Source organism: Diceros bicornis, chromosome 14 (genome assembly GCF_020826845.1).
Source record: "Diceros bicornis minor isolate mBicDic1 chromosome 14, mDicBic1.mat.cur, whole genome shotgun sequence".
Taxonomy (NCBI): Eukaryota; Metazoa; Chordata; class Mammalia; order Perissodactyla; family Rhinocerotidae; genus Diceros; species Diceros bicornis.
Window position 1 is genome coordinate 4,326,474 of NC_080753.1, and position 23,441 is coordinate 4,349,914.

The 23,441-nt window shown below is 39.3% G+C and overlaps 1 pseudogene; it reads left to right on the forward strand.

Moving 5' to 3' along the window:
* The first annotated feature begins 605 nt into the window (after positions 1-605).
* LOC131414221 (uncharacterized) lies at positions 606-20,095 on the forward strand (annotated as a pseudogene).
* Positions 20,096-23,441: the final 3,346 nt, after the last annotated feature.

Here is a 23,441-nt window from a genome sequence, read left to right on the forward strand (position 1 = left end):
TTACATTTTCATAAATAAGTCCTTATAGACTTTCAAGTTGTAATCTAAACATGCAAATTAAATTGCTTTTAAATGTAACCTTTCCCATGAGCATGTCCAGGCAATACAGCAATGCAGTTGTATCTGCTATGGAATTATAGTTCAACTTATAAAGCCCCCATTCTGTTCGGGGAATAGCTTACAGTCATGTGGTCACCTTCAAAAAAAGAAGGAAAGGAAAGAAAAAGGAAGAAAGGAAGAAAAGAAGGAAGAGAAAGAGATAAAGAAAGAAAGATAGGGGAAGGAAAGGAAAGAAAAAAATGAAAATGAAAAATTACTTGGAACTTTCAAATCAAAACTGACACATAAAATATACAATAAATAAAATTGAGTGGATCAGTATACAGGATGCTATGATGAATGATAATATTTCCCAAATTAAAGTCCTGAAATTTATTAACAGAATAAGAAAATTTGTTATTTATCATTAGTGTCACAGGTTGGTTTCCTCCAAGAGGCAGACTCTGAAATAAAGGTTGTGAGCAGGAAGGTCATTAAGGAGTTCTCTTGGGATGAACACTTGTGGGAAAGGGAAGACGAAGTGTTAGGCCAATAGAAAAGCTGAGATGCGATGCAGTCCCCTTGAAGATCTCAGACACCTCACAGAAAACTTTGATGCTGAGATGACCCCTCAGAGTTGTCCTGAGGTAGGGACTGGGCATTTACATTTCTGCATAATCAACAGTTTTGGAGTATGGGCTGCTACTGGTAGAAGTTGTGACTTTGCATAATGCAATTTTCTTCAACCAAAGCCATCCCCAAGGATAGTTGATAGTTAAAGACTGTGTGCTGGCAGCTCTCCCAGTAGCTGGAAAAATAAATCCTCCACCCCATGTGGAAGGATTTGGGCCAGGGCAAGGACTAGGGTGAGGTGAGTGAGGCACCAAAGCAATAAAATTTAAGGAGGCACTCACTTGTATGACCCAGGACAGGGTGTCTACACCTGTTCATTTGCTGTCAACTGGGCAAGGCACCACCAGGCCACACACAAGTGAATTATCTTTATGACAAATATATTCCTTCCCTGTCCACTGTGTAACAAAAACCCTGCCCCCGATTGCCCTTCAGTCACCTCAGTTATCCCTGCCAAGGGGTGACTCTTCTTCTTCCCTCCTGATTCCTTGTGATGAAGATCCTAAAGTGCTCAGGTGGTAGCTGTGACTTATAGTTCAAAATAATTCTTGCAGTGCCCCAATGGAAGTAATCACCTTTTGGGAAGCGGGACTTCTGAACTCACAGAGGCTAGATGGCAGTACAAATTCTCCAAGTGGGTCATTCCTGCGTTTAGCACTTGTTTCTTGGAGCAAAATATTCTACCTACTGGGGACCCAACACAATATATATATATATATATATATATATATATATATATATATATATTTATGTATTTTAATTTCAGGTGTATGTTGTGTGTTCCCAGGTAATACAAAGTTGCTCACACATACATTCACTCCTCTGTGTCCAACGATGTGCCTCTGAACCTGATGTCCCCATCTTTATCCTTCCAGATCCCTGACCAGCCAGCCAAACTATTAGGTATTGTCTATGAATCTGTGTATACTCTCACCTTGAATCATTTCTTTTGCCACATGGAATGAATGAACAGGTGGACAGGACACAGTTAAGCCCATTGGGTGGATTTTCCCTTACAAATGTCTTTACAGAAAATTGCAAAAAGAAACTGTTGTTAATGGCTGCCCATATTTGTCAGCACCCATATATTGAGCTGATCTGTCCACTATCTAAGTTTGGGCTTTTTCCTCTTCCATCATAGTCATTAAGTATCCCCCATGCACGTGTGCGTTGAGAGAGAGATGCTGGTGCAGGAGTGGTGTACGGCCTAGGGTTTTGAACTACTTGTTTGTGCAGCTTGGTTGTGCCCTCTGATCCCAGATATGCTATTTCCATCTTAAAATGGATGGTTGCTAGGCCCACCTGAACTTAAGATTTAGTAGGTCAAGCATAACCCAGACTTTTTGCTCTGCATCACACTAAACCATTTCTAAATGTGCAATATGCTGTTTCCATTACCCAAAGAAGCCTAGCAGACAACGTTTTTCCCTTAAGGTAGGGGGTACACAATGCAATAATTTGTCCTTTACTATGGAAGCAATGTCCTGGAATGCCTCAGACTGCTGAATCTCTAACAATTTATTGCGACGCTAAGCCTCTGAATCTTTGCAATGTTTATATCCAACTCTCTGCAATGCTTATGTCTTACCACGGCTTCTTATGTGCTAGTCATGTTTTTCTCTGCATTATGTCATTAACACAGCAGATAAATTGATCTGGTCTGTGTTCGATGTTCTGTGATACCAACAGTCCAGATCTGTTGGAGTCCAGATTATATTACAACAGAGGAAAGGAGGATTAACATAGTCTGAGGCAATTCATAAATCAATGAATATATACTGTTCTTCATTTCAAGTGAATGTGCAGTATTTCTGACCCTCTTTACTAACACTATAGGGGAGAATGTGTTCACCATATCAGTAGCCACAAGCATGCACCTGAGGAGGTGTGTAATCTGCTCTAGCAAAGATACCACATCTGTCATGGAGGCCACATGTTGATTGAGTCTGTGGTAGTCCACTGTCATCCCATAGGATCTGTGTAATTTTTGTAGGGGCAAACTAGTGAGGCATTCCTTAGGTTTTTATGAGTGGCACTAATTTTTGCTATTGTCTCTGGAATATGATATCATTTGGACAGTTTCAGAGATTTCCACCCACTACAATGGCCCATGGTATGGTATATATATATGTGTGTGTGTGTGTGTGTGTGTGTGTGTGTGTGTGTGTGTCTCTCTCTCTGTCTGTCTGTCTATCTACCTACCTATCTATCTATCCATCTATACATGTATATGTATCTGGTCTCTAGGCATAAATGCGAAACAGGACACTGTGTTCAAAAATTCTCAAAGTCTTGTGTAATCCCTTATCCAAGTGTGCAGTTATCCATGTAAGTGGTTGTAGATCACTTTGAGTAAAGATTAGGGAAGCATTACCAATTACACTTGCCATAGTATTTCAGAGTCTTTCTTCTTGAAGACTTGGACTTTCATTCAGTGTGTTCCAGGTGTAAACTGGCTCAAGTCTGGGAACAGGACAATGATATATGAATTTTTGTTGGGGCAAATGTCCTCAGCTTGTTGTTCACCCATCTTTAATTACTCTTATTGTACAGATTGAGCAATATCTTCTGTGTTCTCAGCCAATCTCATCAGAATCTCTGAAGCTGGGATAGACTTTCAGAGTTGACCTACTGTGGGCAAGTAGTTCAGGGCATTACACCCCACATCAATCAGTCATTGGATACAGATTGTCCTTGGAAGGAGGTATGAACTTGGGCAAGGTGGTTTTCTGCAATGAAAGAAATCCCCAAAGAGGACTGACATCTGAGAGCCATCTTCTATCAACACTACCAGGAGTTAGGAGAGTAATCTGTCATTCCTGGGGCAGCTGTGGATCTGGTTGGCATATCAGAGTATCCACTATGGTTCGTGCTTTATTTGTTTTCTGTCAAACTTCAGCAGTCTGGTTTCTGATTCTTTATTGCAATTCTTCCACTCCTTGTTTGATTGCATTATCTTCTTCTGTTGATTTTACTGATGCTACACCTTTCACTAGTGTCTCAGTCCATTAGGGCTGCTATAGCAAATGACCATAGACAGGGTGGCTTGTAAACAACAGAAATTCCCTTCTCACAGTTCTGGAGGCTGGAAGTCCAAGCTCAGGGTACCAGCATGGTCAGGTTTTGGTGAGGGTCCTCTTCTGGGTTGCAGTGTCCTCATATGGTAGAAGGGACAAGGAGCTGTCTGGGGCCTCTTTTATAAGGAAGCTAATCTCACCCCAAAGGCCTCACCTCCAAATGCCATCATAGGAGGATTTGGTTTCAACATATGAATTTTGAGGGGGACACAACTATAGCATCTAGTTTTCTTTATATTTCCAAGTATCATATATTTCTTTGAAAGTGTTCTTTCCTCTACCTATATTTTTATTGCTGAGTAGTGTGCAATTGTTGTATGTATCTTAGTTTGTTTATCCATTCACCTAGTGAATGACATATTAGTTGCTTTCATTTTGTGATGATTATGAATAAAGTATAAAGGATATGAATTGTGAATTGAGTTAATATTGGCCTGTTAAAGGATTGTTTAAACTGAGAGGAGACTAATTTAATTAACATGTTTATTATTTTTCCATCTTCTTTCATTGCCCACTAACGAGAAGCAGGAAGGCCTCAGAGAAAGATGAAGTTATATAAAGCCGAGACAGTTACAATTCTTGTACATCTGAAAAGTATGAATCTTCTCCATTGAATTTGACCATACTTTGTGTTTTTATGTACTAACAGATTTTGCATAGTGACAGGATTTGTCATTTTTCTTGCATAATATTGAAGTACACATGCATTACTTTGGTAGGCAATTTATATAAGAGTTATATAATATAACTAAAAAACAGAAGATCTAAATGCAACTAAATTTTTGGAAATGCTTTTACTTTGTTCCCTTTCTGTCTGGTTAATTGCTACCTATCTTATAAGAATTTGAGATTCATGAAATTTGAAGAAACCTGCCTAGAATACATTGCAATTACCATATTGCATTGTATATATTAATCTGGCTATTGCCTCTGCTATATGTAAGCCCCTGATAGCAAAGATCATAAATCTATAACCATTCATAATAGAATCCACAGAGTTTAACACAGGACCTGGAACACCATAATTGTTTAATATCTATGTGTTGAATTAATGTGTCAATGACAATTTTTCCTTTTTCTTTAGATTTTTTTTATATAGTCCAAATCTCCTACAAACAGTATAGGAAAAATCTAGTTTATAATTAGAAAAATTACATAAAACAGTTAGAACTTCTAATTAGAAATTCATCCATTCTCATTTGCTAGATCTTTTGATATTATCCCGTCTTTTAACAAGTTTTATTTTGCATATGTTTGTTATCTTTTCTTATCTTCTTAGAAACTAATCTTCCTTTTAGCATAAAATGTTTGCAGGAAAGACAACAGGAGGTTTTTGCAGAGTTTTGAATTGAAGTTATCCACGTTGGAAAATTTCCCTCAGTGGTGGTCTATGTACCAAATAATTAGTGCAGGGCACATCTGTATGCATTGCTTCACGTGAGTACTTAAAAACTACTTACAAGTCAGCCATCAAGCATGGAATGCTATCTCTCAAACCTTTAGTAAACTACCCAACACTTTTATTCTTCCCACTCTCCCAGTAGGGTGTTGTGTGTGGTGGTTATTTAAATGTGTAAGTATATACAAAGAAAAAGAAACATTAGATTCAACACTCAATGTCTCAACAATCTTTCCTACAAGAGACTGCTGAGTTACCCTGTATTTTCTCTGTATTCTCAGTTGTATTTAACCAATTTAAACTTTCTTATTGACTGAGGGAGGAAGAGGAGGTTGTTGTTTCTATAGCAATCTTTAGCCAATCTTAAAGAAAAATGCCACAGACCAGTTAAATAGGCAAGGAAGACTTTATTCAAGACTATTGCAATAGGGGAGAAGAATTGAACTCAAATCATCTACAACTAAAGGCAAGAGAGTTTATACAGAATCTTGATTAATATTCACAACTATAGTAAATGAGGCCTTCTTTAATTTCACATATGAATAAGTAACAGAGGAGGGACTCCAACTCAGCATGTTGCTCTGTTCTCCCTTGCATACTCCAGTGATTTAAAAAGAGTTGGCAAGTTACATCAGCCTCATAGTGGAGTGCATTGTTCCCTTTGTCTCTCCCATCTAAGTTACAACCAGGTAGACATCCAGTTACCAACAAAAGACTTTCTGCATTGCAGACCAGAATGCCTGAGTGATCCGTGCATCTATACATCTGAAGGTGGGTGGACTGGACCTCTGAGAGGCAGTGGAACTAGGCGATCAGCCTCTTCCTCTTCCCCAGTGGCAGCAATCCAAAATGTAGATCTTGACACTGGCACACAGGTCAGTGACCACAGACCACAAGGGTAAACATGGCACTTATGGTTTGGCCCCTGCCCCCCCAGCAGTGGCAGGTGGCATACATGTCTTGAGGCTTCAGGAAACAGAGTGGAGCTGGAGACCTGCCCCCCACCCCTGGCAGTTGCCAGTCTTTCCAGCAGTGGGAACAGCAACTAAAATACAAATTTCATCAGCAGGAGCAGAGTGCCCTGTCCTGAGGTCTCAAAAAGCACAGCAGCAGCTGCCAGTGACCAAAGGCTCCAGGGTCAGCAACATTACTTGTGGCTTAGCCCCTACTCCTCCCCCAGCAGTGACAGGTAGCACCTGTGACCTGAGGCTTCAGGAACCACAGCAGAGCCTGAGACCCAGCCCCCAGTGGCAGCACACCCAACAGCAGCACTACCAACAGAGGGAGCTGTATACAAGAACCTAGACCCCCCCAAAACCACAGCAGTACCTGTGAATCCAGTGACCTTGGCAGTGGTGCTGCCAGCACCCCCAGATAACCCAGGAGCAGCAGTGAAAGTGGTGCACAGGGCAGAAGCACTTGAGCCCTTGGAAAGCCAGCAGAGAGCAAGTGGGGGAACATGAGAACCAGGTGACCCTGGAAGCAGCAGAAGTGTTGCCTGGTGACCCCAGTGGCAACATCTGGGACCACAGTGACTTCAAAAGCAACAAGGCACCAACAAACTCAGAGGCACAAGCAGCAGAAGGAGGGCACTGAGGATGCCTCTAGTAGAGGCAGTGGAGGGTGGAAAGTGCAGGCTCTTCAATACAACCAAAGTAACCAAAGCCGTACCCAAATAAGAAATGTAGTTACTCCCACAAATGTGCTGTCAGAGGATCAAATCATCAAACACCACGAAGAACTACAGAAACACAGCAGAACAGAAGGAGAAACCAAACTTAAAGTCACAGAAGATTACAATCTGACTGGCAGAGAATTCAAAATGGCTGTGATAAAGAAAGTCAATGAGTTACAAGAAGAGTCAGAAAGACAGATAAATGATCTCAGGTGTAAAATTAATGAACAGAAGGAATACTTTTCCCAAGACATTGAAACTCTAAAAAAAAAACCAAACTGAAATTCTAGATATGAAGAACACAATTAATGAGATAAAAAATAATGTAGAAAGCATATAAAGTATAGCAGACCTTATGGAGGAGAGAATCAGTGAGCTTGAAGATAGAAACCTAGAAATGATCCAGGTGGAGGAGGAGAGAGAACTATGATTTTAAAAAAATGAAGAAATTCTTTGAAAAATATCCAACTCAATTAGAAAAAGTAGCATAAGGATTATAGGTATCCCAGAGGGAGAAGTGAGGGAGAAAGGAGAGAGCGCTTATTCAAAGAAATGATAGCTAAGAACTTCCAAACTTGGAGAAGGAAATGAACATGCAAGTACATGAAGCCAATAGAACTCCTAATTACATGAATGAAAAAGACCTTCTCCAAGTCATGTAATAGTAAAACTGTCAAAAGTCAGTGACAAAGAAAAAATATTGAGGGCAGCAAGAGAGAAGAAAATAGCCTACAAAGGAAGCCCTATCAGGCCTGCAGCAGATTTCCTAGCAGAAACCTTACAGTCTAGGAGAGAGTGGAATGATGTATTCAAAATACTGAAAGACAAAAACTATCAGCCAAGAATACTCTATCCAGCAAAATTATCCTTCAGATATGGTGGAGAAATAAAAGCTTTCCCATACAAACAAAAGCTGAGGGAGTTCATCACCACTAGACCTGCCTTACAAGAAATGATGAAGGGTGGCCTCCTACCTGAAACAAAAAGTCAAGGGTTTACAGAGCTTTGAGCAAGGAGATAAATAGACAGTCAAAATCAGAAAATTGCAGCTCTATATCAGAATAGGTTAGCAAACAATTATAAAATAAAGGATAAAGTGAAAAAAAGCATCAAAAACAACTCTAACTACTTCAATTTGGTCACAGGCTCACAACACAAAAAAGAATAATTTGTGACAACTAAAACATAGAAGGGGAGGAGGAAAGGGATGGAATCTGCAGCTAATGTAGATAAGAGGCTATTGGAACATGGACTATCTCATCCATGAGATCTTTTATACAAACCTTATGATAACCACAAAACAAAAAATCAGAGAAGAGTCACAAATCATAAATAAAGAGAGAAAACTGAGAAAACTATCACAGAAAAACACTAAATTGAAATGGCAGACAGAAATACAAGGGAAAAGAAACAATGAAATATAGAACAACTGGAAAACAGAAGACAAATGGCAGCATTAAGCCCTCATATATCAATAATCATTCTAAATGTAAATAGATTGAATTCACCACTCAAAAGACAAAGTGTCTAGATGAATTAAAAAACAAGACCTAAGAATATGCTCCCTCCAGGAAACACATCTGAGCTCTAGAGACAAACATAAGCTCAGAATGAAGAGATGGAAGATGATACTCTAGGTAAATGGGAAGCAAGAGAAAGTGCATGCAGCCATACATATATAAGACAAAGCAGACTTCAAGATACAAAAAATAACTAGAGACAAAGATGGCCATTGTATAACAATAGAAGGGACATTCCACTAAGAAGACATAACACTTATTAGTATATATGCACCTAACACAGTAGCACCAAAGTATATAAAGCAACTATTAACACACCTAAAGGGAGAAATTGACAGCAACAAGATAATAGTAGGGGACCTTAACACCCCACTTACACCAATGGATAGATCATCTAGACAGAAAGTCAACAAAGAAACAGTGGTTTTAAATGAAACACTAGACCAGATGGACTTAATATGTATACGTAGAATGTTCCATTCAAAAATAGCAGAATACACATTCTTCTCAAGTGCACGTGGAACATTCTCAAACATATACCATAGGTTGGGAAACAAAGCAAACCTCAATAAATTTAAGAAGATGGAAATTATATCAAGCATCTTTTCTTTTTTTTTTTTTTTGAGGAAGATCAGCCCTGAGCTAATATCCATGCCAATCCTCCTCTTTTGTGCTAAGGAAGACCAGCTCTAAGCTAACATCTACTGCCAATCCTCCTCTTTTTTTTCCCCAAAGCCACAGTAGATAGTTGTATGTCAAAGTTGCACAACCTTCTAGTTGCTGTATGTGGGACGCCGCCTCAGCATCGCCAGACAAGCGGTGAGTTGGTGCACGCTCAGGATCTGAACCCAGGCCGCCAGTAGTGGAGTGCGCACACTCAACCACTAAGCCATGGGGCCGGTCCCTCAAACATCTTTTCTGACCACAGTTCTATGAACCTAGAAATCAACTAAAAGAAAAAAGCTAGGAAAGTCACAAATATATGGAGACTAAGCAACATGCTACTGAACAACTGTTGGATCAAAAAAGAAATCAAAGGAGAGATTAAAAAATACCTGTAGACAAATGAAAATGGGAACACAATATACCAAAACTTATGGGTTGCAGCAAAAGCAGTACTAACAGAGAAATTCATAGCAATTCAGGCCTACCTCAAGCAACAAGAAAAATCTCAAATAAACAAACTTTCCCTATTCCTAAAAGAATTAGAAATAGAAGATCAAAGCTCAAAGTCAGTACAGGAAGGAAATAATAAAAATCAGAGTACACATAAATGAAATAGAGATTAAAAAACCAATAGAAAGGATCAACAAAACTAAGAACTCGATCTTAGACAGACAAAATCAACAACCCCTTATCCAGACCCATTAAGAAAAAAGAGAGAACACTCAAACAAGTAATCATAAATGGAAGATGAAAAATTACAATGGACACCACAGAAATACAAAGGATTATAAGAGAATATCATGAAAAGCTATACACCAACAAACTGGATAACCTAGAAGAAATGGATAAATTATTAGAATCCTACAACTTCCCAAAACTGAACTAAAAAGAAATATAGAATCTGAATAGTGCAATCACAAACAAAGAGATTGAAACAGTAATCAAAAACCTCCCAAAAAGCAAAAGTCCAGGAAAAGATGGTAAATTCTACCAAACATTAAAAGAAGATTTAATTCCTATCCTTCTCAAACTATTCCTACAAAAAATTGAAGAGGATAGAACACTTCCTTAGTCATTTTAGAAGAACAACATTACCCTGATACCAAAATCAGACAAGGACAAAAAAGGAAAATTAAATGCCAATATCACTGATGAACACAGGTGCTAAAATCCTCAACAAAATACTAGCAAATCAAATACAACAATACCTTAAAAAGATCATATGCCATGGTCAAGGGGATTCATTTCAGGGATGGTTCAACATCTGCAAATCAATTAATGTGAACACCACACTAAAAAAATGAAGAATAAAAATCACATAATCATCCCAATAGACACAGAGAAGGCATTTGACAAGATGCAACATCCATTTATGATAAAAACTCAAAACAAAATGGGTATAGAAGGAAAGTACCTCAACGTAATAAAGACCACATATGACAAACCAACAGCCAACATCATAGTCAATGGAGAAAATGTGAAAGCCATTCCTCTGAGAACAGGAACAAGACAAGGATGCCTACTCTTGCCACTCTTATTCAACATAGTACTGGAAGTTTTATCCAGAGAAATTAGGCAAGATAAAGAAATAAAATGAATCCAAATTGGAAATGAAGATGTGAAACTCTCACTATTTGCAGACAGTATGATTCTATTTATACAAAACTCTAAAGAATATACCAAAAAACTATTGGAAATAAAGAACAAATACAACAAAGGTGCAGGATACAAAATCAACATACAAAAAATCAGTTGCATTTCTATACGCTAATAACAAACTAGCAGAAAGAAAAGTCAAGAGTACAATCCTATTTACAATTGCAACAAAAAGTATAAAACACCTAGGAATAAATTTAACTAAGGAGGTGAAAGATCTATACAATTAAAACTATAAGATATTATTGAAAGAAATCAAGGAAAACATAAAGAAATGGAAAGATATTCCATGCTCACAGATTAGAAGAATAAACATAGTTAAAATGTCCATATTACCTAAAGCAGTCTACAGATTCAGTGTAATTCCAATAAGAATCTCAATGACATTCTTCATGGAAATAGAACAAAGAATCCTAAAATTTATGTGGAACAACAAAAGACCTGGAATAGCCAAAGCAATCCTGAGAAAAAAGAATAAAACCGGAGGCATGATAATCCCTGAATTCAAAATATACTACAAAGCTATAGTAATCAAAACCGCATGGTACTGCCAGAAAAGCAGACACACAGATCAATGGAACAGAATTGAGAACCCAGAAATAAAAACACACATCTATGGACAGCTAATCTTTGACAAAGGAGCCAAGAACATAAAATGGAGAAAGGAAAGTCTCTTCAATAAATGGTGTTGGGAAAACTAGACAACCACATGCAAAAGAATGAAAGTAGATCATTATCTTACACCACACACAAAAATCAACTCAAAATGTATTAAAGATCTGAATGTAAGACCTGAAACCATAAAACTCTTAGAAGAATATATAGGCAGTACATTCTTTGACATCAGTCTTAACAGTATATTTTTGAATACCGTGTCTGCTTAGGTAACGGAAACAAATGAAAAAATAAACAAATGGGACTACATCAAATTAAAAAGCTTCTGCAAAGCAAAGGACATCACCAGCAAAACGAATAGACAACCCACAAACTGGGAGAAAATATTTGCAAATCACATATCTGACAAGGGGTTAATTTCCAAAATATATAAAGAACACATACAACTCAAGAACAAAAAATGAACAACCCAATCAAAAAATGGGTAGGAGATGTGAACAGATATTTTTCCAAAGAAGGTATACAGATGGTCAGCAAGCACATGAAAAGATGTTCAACATTGCTAATTATTAAGGAAATGCAAATCAAAACTGCAATGGGATATCATCTTACACCTGTAAGAATGGCTATAATTAACAAGACAAGAAATGACAAGTGTGGGAGAGGATGTGGAGAGAAGGGAACTCGCATACACTGCTGGTGGGAATGCAAGCTGGTGCAGCCACTATGTAAACAGTATGGAGACTTCTCAAAATCTAAAAATAGAAATACCATTTGATCTAGCTATTCCATTACTGAGTCTTTATCCAAAGAACATGAAATCAACCATTCAAAAAGATTTATGCACCCCTATGTTCATTGCAGCGCTATTCACAATAGCCAAGACATGGAAGCAACCAAAGTGCCCTTCTATGAATGAATGGATAAAAAAGATGTGGGGTGTGTGTGTATATATATATATAATGGAATACTACTCAGCCATAAAAAAGACAAAATCATCCCATTTGCACCAACATGGATGGACCCTGAGGGTGTGATGATAAGCCAAATAAGACAAATACTGCATAATTTCACTCATATGTGGAAGATAAACAAACAAACACATAGATAAGGAGAACAGATTAGTAGTTACCAGAGGAAAAGGGAGTGATAGGAGAGCAAAAAGGGTTAAGGGGCACATATGTGATAAATGAAAATGAGACTATTGGTGGTGAACATGACGCAATCTATAGAGAACTTGAAATATAATACGGTACACCTGAAATTTACACAATGTTAAAAGCCAATATGACCTCCATAGGACAAAATAAAATAAAATAAAGAGTTGGTAATAATGGGTCTGCAGCCTGAGGGGACATAGAGTTGACCAGGAAAAATAGCTGAGTCTTCCTTTTAAAATGTTGATATGAGAAAATGCTTTCAGAGCTACAAAAAAGTCAATTCTAAATTTATATTTAAAACAAAAATTTATTACCTGGATGGAGCCTTTCAGTCTTGCATTTTTCTGTAATGATGAAAGAATATTCATTGAATCATTACTTGGGTATATTCATTTTTTTATATTTTGTATATGTTTTGGGTTCAGGAAAAATGAAATCTTTGGTAAAACTCATTTGCAATTAACAAGGTTTACTAAAATCACAGACGTATATTCTATTTTATTTTCCTTGGCTCACCCATTTATTAAAATACTATTGTGCAATTTTGCTCCTCAAAAAGTTTTTTGTAAGGAGGCGTACATATTCATGTAGAATGCCATTTAAATATCCTTATTATGTTATTATTCAGGTTGTATCCACACATGCAAAGTGAAGTGCTGAGCAATTTTCTAACTAATTCAATTAATTTATGTATCCACTCTGGTTAATCTGAACCAATAAAACCACTTTCATTTAGAACAAGTTTATTTATCTTCATTACCTGAGTAATTGTCCCTACACTCCATTCAAATTTGCCTACAGAGAAATCACATTCTGAATTAAGAACCAAGATGTTAAATGTTGAATCACCCTCAAAAGGAATTAGAAGAAAGCAGCCAAAAATTACAAACATCTTTCATTTTCAACTCTTAGTTTCTAACGAATGTTTTATTTTTTATATATAACTTAAAAATGCATTTCCCATCTGGACTGAAATCCCATCAGCCAAGTTTCAGTCCAGGGGGAGTTTTACTGTAAAAATGCAATTTTTAAAACCAAAACTTCATGGAAATGTATCTATATTCATATTAATATTTATCTATTTATATTTTGATTGATATACCTAATCGTCTAATTTAATCCACAAAAAACTTATAATGATATTTTTTAATCCTATGAATGAACTTTTACTCTACCTTTGAATATTTTCCCTGTTATAGTTATAGAACAACTTAAGGCACAGAAACTATTCACCCTTTGCTAAGGAACCACTATCAAGTCTGCTATTATCATAGCAGTGTATATGGGACTAGAAAAATTGAGCGTTTGCTTTAATTATAAAGTTGCAGACCCCTCACATTACCATAATGTAACCCATTTCATTTCCTTCTACAATGGTAAATGTAAACATGTATTAAATTTACAGTACATTTCATACTTATCAATTGCAGTAGAGAAAAGTGACCTTCCTGGTAGTGGCCCTGAAATATAAGATAGTGAGCTCAAATGACCACCAAGTGTTTGTGTGCATGCCATCAGAACATCATATGGACATTTAATATACAGGATTCATGTCCCATTTTCCATGTGACACTAATGACCTGTATTTAAATCCATTCCTAGGTTCTCTGTGGTCATGAGCCTTCTGTGGCATACTTTAGAAATAGACAAATAACAGGAACCATGTATACTTCATTTATTATTTAAATGCCTCATGAGGGAGTAAAGTTATTGCCCTAACACAATGAATGGCATATACGTTGTGCCCAGACGTGGAACAAAACCACATCCTCTTAATACCACTATTAGAATATAGTATTGTCATATGAAGCAATTTCCATTGATTTTCAGATCATTGAAATGAGGTTTGTATTAATTTGTGAAAGTCAATTTTGACATATTTTCAGAGACACCTGAGTTCCTAACCAAATATGTGCTTATTCCTTCTATGTCTATCACTAAGACATCTATTTATTTTTATTTTTTTCCCTACATGCCAGATGGGTTCATTGGCTCTTCAGCATTCATTCCAAAAAAAGTATACTATGTGGGCAGGATGTTAGTGTCTTGGCAGGGTTTGGGAGGACATACAGTTCACAAAGGATTTTGTGCAGGACACACTCTGTCTCCTGTTTGCAAATGAAATAATTTTAATGCAAACTTTATGTTTTCTGCAACATGAATTGACACAGAAACTCTTTGATTATAGTATTGAAAGGTTGAAATTTTTCTCAGAGTGAGTAGGGCAAATTTTGGAAAATATAAACTTTCTAGTGAGTTATGACTTTGGTTATTTAGACAACTAGAGGTAACTCAAATTAGAGACTGACTAAACTGCTTATTAGGATACTTTATTAAACATGCGTAATGATTTTGAGTCTTTTTAGTCTTTTATCTTGGATATCATGACCTGATTAATAAAGGAGAAAAATTGCACTTAGAAATGACAGTGACCTTATTAGCAAAATTTCGTGTTCAATCACATTATTCTGCACTGCATTTATACACAGCTCTTCCGCTTCTGTCTTTTTAAGCTCAGGAACCAATTTTTAGTCCTTGGTTTTTCCTCCTCTCATCGTGTCTCCCATATTTTCCTTCATCAGTGCTGGCCACTATAGATGTCATTCACTTGAGCCGTGTTTACTAAACCTATGACTGTCAGTAGACCAATATAGTTTCAGAAAACTTTCTTCTGTGATAGAAAAAGAAACATTTCTGTGTCATTGTAAAGCAATGTCTCAACGTGGTGGTATAAATATGCAGCAGGCATGAGCACACACCTGGCAGATCTCCTGCCGGGGTTGCATAATGGACTGATGGTCCCAGCTGCTCACTCTGAAATCCTTCACCACATCACATTCTGTTGAGGCCATGCCTCTTGAGGGCTGCTCCCAGCCAGTGACTGAGTGTAGAAGGCACTCGAAGGCAGGCCAATTTCGTGAGACTTGGGTCTCCTCTGATGGGTGACTTTGGCTTGAAGGCTTGGCCTTGTGGAAACTTTCTTAGAACTGTGGTGCTGTCTGACGTCTTCCACTCAGTCTTTCTTCTGTCCTCTGCTCTCAACAGTCATCAGCCCTGTCTTAGTGCTCAATGCCTCTCACAGCCTCCTCTGTGTCTCTCCTCCTTTTCCCTCACTAGCATTTCCCCCAATAAAGACCCTGCACATCTAATCCTGTCCTGGCATCTGCTTTTGGGAGGACCCAGAATAACACAAGTAGAACTAAGAAAACAGATACTAAGATGGGGATTTGGGACTGGCTCCCTCATCACCCAAGAGGCTAAGAGAACATCATCTTGGTTGGTAGGTGGGGCAGGAGCATTTCTTGCCTAAAGTAGGATCTCAAATGTTAACAATTTCACTAGTGGTAACTTGGAAAATGTTCATGCGGACAGGAATGTTTTTGCAAGTGTGATTATTTGGGCATTTAAAAGAAAATGGTATCAACAACGCCTGCAAAGATAGTGGAGTTAGCTGATTACTAAGTTGTATTAACATCATGATGAGGGATAATGACAACTGAGGGTCATAGCAGGCAGTTAATAGCAATGTGTGAGAGTAAGATGTTCTCTTTGGTAGCTTACAAAGAAGACTTTATCTCTTGCAGGAGAAGAGTTGATAGGGCTGAGCAGCAGGGTAAAAATATAACAGATACGCAAAGCTGAGGAGATGTTTGCATGCCCAGCCAATATTAATGCCAGTGGACTAGTGTGAAAAACTTGGGGCCTGAAAACTTGGAATAGGCCATCTAAATGGATGTCTCTGAGGATGTTGGTCTATAGACCCCCATGAATCTTCTGCGCTTACAGAAGTAGGCCCACCTTACCCTAAGAGTTTGTATGTCTGCTGTGTTGAAAGACACTGGGGAGGCCTAGCAAGAAACTGGTGTCTCCCCCTGTCACCTCAAGGGCTGTTCCAATCTCCTTTCTTAGCTGTCGGACTCAAAACTAGGATTAAATTTCAGTGTAACATGACTGGGGATATTATGAGCCTGAAAGAGGTTATACACTGAATGGGTTGTAAGAATTTGGTAGCATGTCCAAGCAAGAGACAGGAGAGTATCACTGATGGGGGTTTTGGGATAGCTTCATCAAGGGGGCCTGAATATAAAAATGGATGTCAGAATTCATTGATTTCTCAGAATATGAGATTTGACATTCCAGAAAAGTCCCCAGAGGATGAAGCAAACATACTGCTGTGGGGGAGCTCTTTGAATCTGGAGGAGATGATGATTCTGATGGTCAACTTTATGTGCCAACTTGACTGGGTTAAGATGTCCAGATATCCGGTTAAACATTATTTCTGGGTGTGTCTGTGAGGGTGTTTCTGGAAGACTTTAGCATTTGAATCGGTCAACTAAGTAAAGCAGATGGCCCTCTCCAATGTGGGTGGGTATCATACAATCTGTTGAAGGCCTGAAAAGAATAAAAGGCAGAAGAATGTTGAATTAGCACTCTGCTTGACTGTTTGAGCTGGGACATCAATCTTTTTCTGCCCTTGGAGGTCCTGGTTCTCAGACTCAGATTGGAATCTATACCACTGGCTGTCTAGCTCTCAGGCCTTCAAACAATACCACCAGCTTTCCTGGGTCCCCAGCTTGCAGATGGCAGATCAAAGAACTTCTCGGCTTCCATAATTACGTAAGCCAATTCCTTATAATAAGTCTCATATCTTATTGGTCCTATTTCTCAGGAGAAACCAGACCAATACAAATTTTGGTACCAGGAGTACCTGAATCACAAAAACAGAGACTCATTGTCCCTCAATCAATTCCCAGACTGGAGTTTACAGTTTACAGACCCAGATCCCCTTGAGTGAAGAGGAGGTTGGACCCCTTGAGGAAGAATCCCAGTACACTACCAAAACTTATAATGTTAATCTTTCTTTTAACCTTCCCCAAAGGGACTCAGGACTTTTTAGCAGAGTAACTATACTTAGGGAACAAGGAAATAATCAGATCTTTCAGGGACTACTGGACACTGACTCTGAACTGACGCTAATTCCAGGACACCTAAAACATCACTATGGCCCGCCATGAGAGTAGAGGCTCATGAAGGTCAGGAGATCAATGGAGTTTTAGCTCAAGTCCATCTCACAGTGGGTCCAGTGGGTCCCCGAGCCCACCCTGTGGTTATTTCCCCAGTTCCAGAATGTATAATTGAAATAGATAAACTCAGCAGCTGGCAGATTCCCCACATTTGTTCTCTGAGCTATGGAATGAGGGCTATTATGGTGGGAAAGGCCAAGTGGAAACCACTAGAAATACTTCTACCTGGTAAAATAGTAAACCAAAAGCAATACTGCATTCCTGGAGCAATTGCAGAGATTAGTGCCACCATCAAGGATTTGAAGGATGCAGGGATGGCAATACCAACTATATCCCCATCCAGTTTGCCTATTTGGCCTTTGAAGAAGATGGATGGATCTTGGAGAATGACAGCGGATGGTAGTAGGCTTAACCAGGTGGTGACTCCAATTGCAGTTGGTGTATCAGATGTGGTTTCATTGCTTGAGCAAGTTAACACATCCCCTAGTAGCTGGTTTACTGCTATTGTTCTGGCAAATTCCTTTTTCTCTACCTCTGTTAATAAGGTACACCAGAAACAGTTTGCTTTCAGCTGGCAAGGCCAGCAATACAATTTCACTCTTCTGCATCATGGGTATATCAACTCTTCAACTCTATGTCATACTTCAATTCTCAGGAATCTTGGTTATCTTTCCCTTCCGGAAGATATCACACTGGCCCATTACATTGATGACATTGTGCTGATTGGACCCGGTGAGTAAGAAGTAGTGACTACTCTAGATTTATTTGTAAAACATTTTCATGCTGAAGGGTGAGAAATAAACTCAACAGAAATTCAGGGGCTTTCTACCTCAGTGAAATTTCTAGGGGTCCAGTGATGTGAGGCATGTTAAGATATTCCTTCTAAAGTGAAGGATAAATTTTTGCATCTGGAACCTCCTATGACCAAAAAGAAAAAGGCTTTCTCAATTAAGTGTGTTACTTTGGTCCTTTTACAGAGTGACTCTAAAAGCTGATAGTTTTGATTGGGACCCAGAACAGGAGTAGACTCTACAACAGGTCCAGTGCAAGCTGCTCTGCCACTTGGGCCTTATGATCCAGCAGATCCAACGGTGCTTGAAGTGTTATTGGCAGCTAGGGATTTTGTTTAGAGTCTTTGGCAGACCCCCTATAGGTGAACTGCATTGCAAGCCCTTTGGATTTTGGAGCAAAGCCCTGCCAATCTCTGCAGATAATTACTCTCCTTTTGAGAAATAGCTCCTAGCCTACTACTGAGCCTTAGAACCATGAGTCACCAAGTGACCATGTGACTTGAGCTGCCATTGTGAGCTGGGTGTTATCTGACCCGCCAAGTTGAGTGTCTACAGCAGCACTCCATCATCCAATGGAAGTGGTATATATGTGATTGGACATGAGCAGACCCTGAAGGCACAAGTAAGTTACATGAAGAAGTGGCCCAAATACCCATGGTCTCTACTCTTGCAGTGCAGCTTTCTCTTTTCCAGCCTACATGCATGGCCCCGTGGGGAGTTCCCTGTGATCAGTTAGTAGAAGAGAAGACTCAGGTCTGGTTTACAGATGGTTCTGCACAATATGCAGGCACTACCTGAAAGTGGGTAGCAGCAGCACAACAGCCCCTTTCTGGCACATCCTTGAAGGACACTGGTAGAGGGAAATCCTCCCTGTTGGTCAGAACTTTGGGCAGTGCACCTGGTTGTTCACTTTGCCTGCTAGGAGAAATGGCCAGATGTATAATTATACACCAATTTGTGGGGCTGTGGCCAATGGTTTGGCTGGATGGTTAGAAATCGGAAGGAATAAGCTTGAAAAATTGGTGACAAGGAAATTTAGGGAAGAGGTATGTGGATAGATTTCTCCAAATGGGCAAAAAATGTGAAGATATTTGTATCCCATGTGAATGCTCACCAAAGGGTGACAACAGCAGAGGAGGGTTTTAATAACCAAGTGGATAGGATAATCTGTTCTCTGGACACCAGTAAACCTCCTTCCCCAGCCATCCTTGTCATAACCCTGTGGGATCATGAGCACAGTGGCCATGGCAGCAGGGATGGAGGTTATGAGTGGGCTCAGGAACATGGATTTCTACTCACAGTGGCTGACCTGGCTATAGCCACTGCTAGAGTGCCCAATCTGCCAGCAGCAGAAACCAATACTGAGTCCCCAGTATGGTATCATTCCCCAGGGTCATCAGCCAACTACTTGGTGGCAGGTTGACTACATTGAACCTCTTTTATCATGCAAGGGGTGGCATTTTGTTCTTACTGGAACAGACACCCTGGATACAGATTTGCATTTCCTGCACACAATGCTTCTGCCAAAACTACCACTCATGGACTTACAGAATGCCCTATTCACCATCATGGTATTCCACACACCATTGTTTCTGATCAAGAAACTCACTTCATGCAAAAAAAGTGCAGCAATGGGCCTATGCTCATGGAATCCACTAGTCTTATCACGTTACCCTCCATCCTGAAGCAGCTGGCATGACAGAATGGTGGAACGGCCTTTTGAAGACTCCAGTGCCAGTTAGGTGCCGATACTTTGTAGGGCTGAGGTAAGGATCTACAGAAGGCTATATATGCTCTGAATCAGCATAGGATATATGTTATCGTTTCTCCCATTCCCTAAGGGTATAACTAGAATTGATATAATTGGACTAGCTCTCACATTAGGTCCCTGGCTGTGGGGTAAGGCTGATCATAGAGAGAAGGCTAAGTGTAAACCTCTCAAACTACCCCTGTGACCAAGATACTAAGTCAAAAATAATACTGAATCCTAGAGGTGAGAAACATAGCTATGAATAATAACTTTAAATCCCCAAAGGATGCAGGATTTGTGGTTCTTATCATATGTATTTATTTAATATTCCAGTCTTGCTCTGCAGAAGCTTAAATAATGACTGTACACTAATGCAGCGTTATTTAAGTAGCGTCACTGGTTCCAGTTGTGCTGAATGTGAAGCAGGTTCATAAGGTCTCAGGTACACGGTACATGGCCACTGATTCTGTAACTATGCTCTTTTCTATTCCAATCAGAAACAGTTTACATTCACGTGGGATATAAAACAATATTTATTTTTAGTTTTACTGCAGGTCTAGTCAAAGTCTCCGTGCCCCTATCATAATACAGTCTGAAGAAATCTGGAATGACTGGATATCCCACAGGACAACATATTGACCTATTGTATTGATGACATCATGCTAATTGGATGCAATGAGCAGAAAGTTTCTAGGACAGCAGAAATCTTGTTACGACATATGAGCTCCAGCATGTGGGAGATTAACTCTGTGAAAACTCAGTGATCAGCTCCTTCAGTGAAGTATTTAGGGGTCCAACGGTCAGGGGCATGCCAGAATATCTCAGGCAAAGTAAAAGACAAATTGCTATATCTTGTGCCTCTTATCACATAGAAGGAAGCACAGAATCTGGTAGGATCCTTTGGATTCTGGAGGCAACACATTCCACATCTATAAATATTGCTCCACCCCATAAACTGGGTAGCGCGGAAGTCTATTAGCCTCAATTGAAGTCTAGAGGAGGAAAGGGCTCTGCAGTGGTTACAGCCTGAAGTATAAGAAGCTCTGTTGCTTGGGCCATAATCCAGCAGACCCTAAGGTATGGGAGACGTCAGTGGTGAAAGAATATATAGTATGCAGCTATGGCAATCTCTACCAGTTGCACAGTTGCACCAACGCCATTCCCCAAACTCACGCCTTGGCCGTAGACGAGATCCCACAAGACCAGCTGAAGGCACTGAAAAAGTCTGAGCTTGGATACGATTTGGGTGCAATACAAAAGTGCATAGTGGTTGCATTACAACAATATTCAGGCGTGGCCTTGAAAAGACAGTGGGGAGGAAAAATTTTCCCTGATAGACCTGCTACTGAGGCACAGGTCATTCATTTTGTGTGGAATGAGAAGCAGACTGAGGTGAAAATATATACATATATTTCTAGGCACTGGCTAATGGCCTAGCCATTAAGTTAGGGGCTTGGAAGAAAAAAAAGGCTGGAAGTTCAAAGGCAAAGAGGTCTAAGGGAGAGGCATAAAAATGAATATAGACAAAGTGTGAAGATTTTTATTGTGCATGTTAACACCCACAAAAAAATATTCACTATGAAAGATGTATTAAACAACCAAATAGACAAAATGACTCGGCTAGTTGACATTAGTCAATCTTCATCATTGACCAATCCAACCGTGGCACAATGGGTGCATGAGTAGAGAGGAAACAGGGGCAGAGATGGAGGCTAGTATTAGCTCAATAGCATGGACTCCCACTTACCAAGATGGATAACAACTTTACCATAAGAGAAACCAATACTAAGATATGCTAAAGGAGATGAATCAGCCATTTGGTGGCAAGTCAACTCTACTGGACCCCTATCCAGGAAGGGTCAGTAGTTTGTCCTCCTAAGGATAGATAACTATTCTAGGTATAGAATTGCCTTTCCTGTTAAGCTTCAGCCATCACTGCTATCCAGAGAGCATGATCCACAGGCACAGATCCCATACATCATAGCATTTGACCAGGAGACTAACTTTCAGTGAACGATGTTGAGGAGAGAAACAACAATCACAGGATCCACTGGTTGTATTAGATTCCTCACCATACTGAAGCAGCTAGTCTCATAGAATTGTAGAAAAGCCTTTTAAAAGCACAGCTGTAGTGCCAGTTGAGAGGCAACACTCTGAAAGCATGGGTGTCCCCTTCAGGATGCAGTCTATGCATGAAATGAGAGACCTCTGTATGGTCCAGTGTCCCCAGTAGGAGGAATATATGGATTTGGTAATGTGATAGCACTGCCATCACTTCCAATAACTCACTAGGGAATTTTGTGCTCCTGTCCCTGGAGTCCTGGTCTCTCCAGTTACCCTCTTGCCAGGGGATGCAGCAAAAGTCCCATTGAATTATACATTACTCTGCTGCTGGGGCACTTTGGACTCCTGGTCCCTAGGCACCAGGAAGCAAGAAGAGCAGTCATCATCGGGCAGGCAACATTGATCCTGATCTATAGGAGAAGGTAGGACAGAATTTCACAGCAGAATGGGGATAAATGTATTTAGAACCTAGCTGGATATCTTCTGCTATTTCCTCTCTCCATAACATCTGTGAACAGATACATAGAGCAACCCTGACCTGAGAAGGATGTGATAACCAAGGGTTTAGACTTCTCAGAATAAAAGCTAAAGTCACATCACCAAGTTAGCCATCAAGGATTCAAGTACTTGATACCTGAGGATGAGGGGATTTGGAAAGGATTGTGGAAGAAGGAGAAAATGAATTGTTGACCTGAGATCGGATGCAGCCATCGGGCTGTGGTTCATCCCAGCAACATCTCTCTTCTAGTTTCCCTTGAGGAAGAAAGGTCCTCAGGGATCTTGTGGTAGGTGATCCTGAGCTTGTGTGAGACAAGTTATGTACAACAGCAGCAAGGGAAAAACACCATTCAGGTGTCCTCCTGTGAGGAGTGCAAGTGACGCTCTGAAGATGTCTCAGCCTTTCTGGGTCCCTTAGCTTTTTCCCTCCCTAGTATTTCTCCTGATAAATCTCTTGCACAGCTAATACCGTCTCGGAGGACCCAGACTAACGTTTGGTAGAGACTTAAGTGTTTGTTAGAGTTTCCATCCTTATTTTGTATTTTTTATATATCTGCATTCTTCACTAAGTTTTACCACATTATACTGATTTATTTCTGTTTCTATAGTCCCCTCAAATTATTTAAATTTATTAAGTAAAGAAATAATGTTTTTAAAAAAAGAAAAAAAAAAGAAATAATGTTTTATTTTTCCTTCAGTGCCCTAAACATTGTTCCTAGAATATTCTCAAAATATGCTTCTTTAATAAAAATTTAAATAAATAAATGAACAAATTATGCATAAACATTATAAATTACCACATAATTGAGAAAGTAACTATAATGTCAATGTGTTCTCTTGGCTTCATACTTCCATTTAGTGATGAGAGTTTTTA